This window comes from Rutidosis leptorrhynchoides, chromosome 7 (assembly GCF_046630445.1).
Source record: "Rutidosis leptorrhynchoides isolate AG116_Rl617_1_P2 chromosome 7, CSIRO_AGI_Rlap_v1, whole genome shotgun sequence".
NCBI lineage: Eukaryota > Viridiplantae > Streptophyta > Magnoliopsida > Asterales > Asteraceae > Rutidosis > Rutidosis leptorrhynchoides.
Window position 1 is genome coordinate 179,003,080 of NC_092339.1, and position 4,439 is coordinate 179,007,518.

The 4,439-nt window shown below is 32.9% G+C and overlaps 1 long non-coding RNA gene across 4 annotated transcripts; it reads left to right on the top strand.

Moving 5' to 3' along the window:
- The first annotated feature begins 693 nt into the window (after positions 1-693).
- On the top strand, positions 694-4,223 carry LOC139857627 (uncharacterized). 4 transcript variants are annotated; one of them, XR_011762616.1, is made up of 6 exons: positions 694-777; positions 987-2,015; positions 2,444-2,491; positions 2,717-2,836; positions 2,936-3,038; positions 3,163-4,223. It is a non-coding gene; the product is annotated as an uncharacterized lncRNA (long non-coding RNA). The 4 variants fall into 4 exon arrangements; XR_011762614.1 differs by having other exon boundaries at positions 2,717-3,038; XR_011762615.1 differs by having other exon boundaries at positions 2,936-4,223.
- The last annotated feature ends 216 nt before the right edge of the window (positions 4,224-4,439 follow it).

Sequence of the window (4,439 nt, forward strand, 5' to 3'; positions counted from 1 at the left end):
ATGAGAATGATGCTGAAATCTATTTAGTGATTACCAATTTGGGGTCGTTTCGTGCCACTTTAACGATTGATTGAACCGTGTATACTATATCATCCTAGCTTAAGGTCAAGGCTGATTGTAACATAACTTATATAATTTAGAAAATTTTAAAACACTTCTGAAACAATGTTCAAAATATTATACATCTTCTATTTGTGGGTCAAATTGCACTCTTCCCATTGATCCAAATCTTACTATTCACCACTTTTGTCCCCCCATTTTTTTTGGCTGATTTATAGTAGGTTTAATGTTTTTTTTTTTTTTTTATTATTTTGGCCTATGTGGGCTGGTTTCAAGCAAAAAAACTCTTTAAAAGGGCTAATTTACTCAAATGGACTCAGAAGGCTGGCCCAACAACTGTATACTTGGCCCAACAACTGTTACAGCGGATAGTTAGCTCAAGTGAACCAGAATAGTTCATCGCCGGTACAAAATCCTGTACTTGACACCATACTCTTGAAACGGAAGTCATGGTCGGCAATCCCTCTGGAGACATCAAAGCATGTCTTTCCTCTTCTATACATTACCTCACCGCATCACAAATCAGCTTTACAGAATTTCTTTCCATTCACGATCAAGCAACAAGAAAAAAAACTTAATTTCCTCTAAAAAAAAAAAAATTACAAAAATACACGACAACCATCAAATTCGAGAATTCCTTCACCTACATCGAATTCACATACGGTAATAGCACAAGAATTCGCATACCGTAATTAATTTAGGGTTTGAACTTCGCAGGTAATTTATATTTTAATATCTATTCGTATTTGAGTTTTTGCTTATCGTATAGGCTATGTAAAAAGCCAGTTATGACATCAAATCGGGGTTTTTTTCTTATCAACGATCTTCAGGTGGTAACGATAGTATTTATGATATAAGTTTCGAATAGTTGTTTCGTTTCACAACATTTAAGATATGTTTTGACTAATTTGTTGTTCAATTTCCAGATTAATTAGAAAGTGTTTGGACGCTTTTGATATGCAGTATTCTGCTTGATTTGTTAAGATGATGACTTCAATTAAAGGTTACTTTAAATTCATTATACCCCAAATCTGGATGATGATCCGTAGAAAAATGACACTATGTGCATTACCTACCGAAATTGACGGGACATATTGAAACAAGTTTTTACTGGAGTCAGAATCATCACGATTATTTTTTATGATTCCTGTATGATTTTTCCATATATGTTGTTCAATATGTGCATATTGGTTCGAATATAAGTTCACTTCCTGTTATGCTCCCTAACACTGAGAATCTTTATTTGTAATATGTGGTGAATCATTTGATGCGTTTTGGATCTGTTACATGTGTATGTGTTTTACATTGTTAAATGTTGAGTTTACAGTTGGTAGAAATAGAGTATAGTTGTATATTGAATTTGAAATATTTAATAGTTGATAGAAAAAAGAATATATTTATACATGATAAAACTACACAAACGACCTCTGAACAAATTTTATCGAATGAATCCTAACATGTATTGAATGGGGATGTGTTTGACTCATCTACGTTTTGTTTTAACTTTTATTGATAATAAGGATGGATATGAAGATACTGTTATTATTTCAACAACTGCAGGTACTAATCGAATTCCGTCGTCACACATGAAGTTGATAGAACGAATGATAGTTGTTGGTTTACGTATCAATTGAGTTAACCCTCACTGACTTGATTGATGTTTATCGATAATTTTAATATCAATGTTTCTTGATTGATTATTTTTAGGTGTATTTGTGTAGTTGATATTCTAAAATCATAAATTTGTTTTGATGGGGTGAATTAATCTCTTATACTAACAAATAGTTTTTCTTCTTAGTCCTTTGATTCGTTTCGTATCTGATAATGAAGGTTTTGATGTTCAGTGTTTATCAGTGATAATGATAAGAGTTTGAATCTTTATGATCATGGGTATGTCAACAATGTTCCTGTCGATCATCAATTTGCTACATTGATGGTGATGCAGGGATTTGAAGGTAATAACGTGAATTGTTATTTCTATAACTAGTAGGTAAGTAGTACATAAATGAATTATTTATTTTATCTTTTAGTGATCAACTATGTATTATTGTAGTGTACTTCTTTCAATTTCTGTTACTAAATGATAATTAGTGATGGGTTATTAGGGTGTTTGATAACTGCCGAGTTCGATAAAAAGCCCCCAAATATAGTTGGCAGTTGTTGTGTTTTACAATACGACCTTGGGTTGTGATTGTTAGTTGTTTTAATTAATCGGAAAACTGGTTTATGTGCCTTTGTGGTGTTATTGCAGACTTGCTATTATGTCATTGAGAGATTGAATGCTTTGTTGTTAATAGATATGGGGACAGTTACCAACCGTTTGTTTCATTTTTGTTTGTTTATTATTTCTCCTAAATTTTTCACTTTATGCAATTTCTTACAGGTTGTTACCTAATATCTGCGCCTTTTGGGACGTATTTTGTGTTTCAGGGTAACCTTTTTTCTATTGTTTTTTTTGCCCAATTTGTTACATCATAGAAATAACTATTGTGATATATTGTTACAGGTCTTAGATTCGTGATATCAACTTTTTGGTTGGTGTGTTCATGTCATCATGTTTAGGTGATTACCATTAATTACTCCGTATTAATCTAAAATGCTTTAAGCTGGGGTTTAATGTAATTTTTTTTTTCATTTCTATCCTTTAATGTTATAGGAATCAAATCACGAAAGATGATGTGAAGGTATGCGCAGCTGTATCGAAGAAACCTCGTGCAGATCTGTATCCATCTGCTAGCAAGTGGTACGATTCAATTGCTTCAAAGCTCGCATCAAGGTATGGTTTCTACAATTTTTTTGTTTTATTGTTGTTTTGTAATTTTTTGTGGATAATATATATTGTTGATTGTTGATGCTAAATATATACATCATATAGGTTATTATTGTACATATGTGATAATTTTAGAACTTTCTAAATGTTCATTAATCGGTGGAAAAAACAATAAGGCTTCAAGGCATTCAATGGCCGTTTACTTTCTGTAAGTATTGATTTGAGTAATTTTTCTTATACAATGGTGCGTTGTTCACACTGATACGTTTTTGATTGTTCATACTTTTTGGTTACTCTCTTATCAGTGTTTCTCTGTTTCTTGCGATTACCAGTTCTTTTGCTTCGATTTCGTAATCGTAGTCGGCAAATGGTGTTACCTACGATGTAATCGACAAACGATCCGTTGAAGCGATCGATGATGGTGAAAGGTTAGGGTTTAGTTTTTGTTTCTTTCTTACGATTCGTTATCGATGAACAATTCTTTGACCTTTGCAGCCATTGATGATGGTAATTGGTTAGGGTTTATTTTCTGTTTTTTTCTTTTAATACCGTCACCGTCGACTCTGTTGACGGAAATCCTTGAACGATTCTTGGGGTTCATCGTCTCCAACGTTTAGTAAGTGTTTTTAATCCTCTTTTGTTGTTTCACTTTTGTCGCTGAGTTTTTGGGTTTGATTTTTATCATGATTACGAATGTTCGTATTCTGTTAGTTATGGGCTCCTGTAACCCTTAATTGTTGGTATAATTTTAAAGCAGTTAGGCTTTCTAAGATATATGAGCTATAAAAAAGTTGACACGTGAGTTATTAAAGATTGAAATCAGTTGTTGATTGATGATATTAATAAAACTACTTTTGTAGAATCGTCGATTTGATAGAAGCAGGAGTGAGTTGTGAATATCATGACGAACAACTTTATGCTTATGCTTATCATTATGGTGGCGTACTTGGTAACATTATCTCTGTATGTACTGTATGTATGCTGATATTATATTTTTTGTTGCATTTTTCAGTTTGCTAAAGCTTTGATGGTGAATATGTGTACTCCCGGTCACCACTTGGCAAGGCAACGATTAGTTGCAGCCGTGGTGACTCATTACGTATTTCTGATGCGAATATATATGCGGCGGATCTCCGATGATGAGCATCTGTGTAAGCCGATCCTTCCAATGTGGAAAAAAATGGATCATATCATGGTAGGGCAAAAAATGTGTTGCAACCATGTTGATCCATCTTCTCTTGCTGAGAATTATGAGCACAATATTTTGATGTGAATATATATTATATATTGCCATTATATAGGATGGTGATATAATAATTTTTATTGACCTGCAAGGAATTAGTTACGACAACCCTACAACTTTTGTATGTTTTTTAAAAGGAACTAAATACGACAACCCTACACTTTTGAACTATATAATACTTTGACAATCGTTATCTTCATAGAATAGCAATCAACAATTCAAGCCGCATAGCGCGCACCCATTAGTCTTGTTAAAACTAATAGTAGAAGTCAGTGTCTACCAACGTTAAAAGAGATTAAAAAGCGTAAAATTGATTAACTTGCATTCAACAGCTATCTCACTATCGAGAAACAAGTCAATTAATCA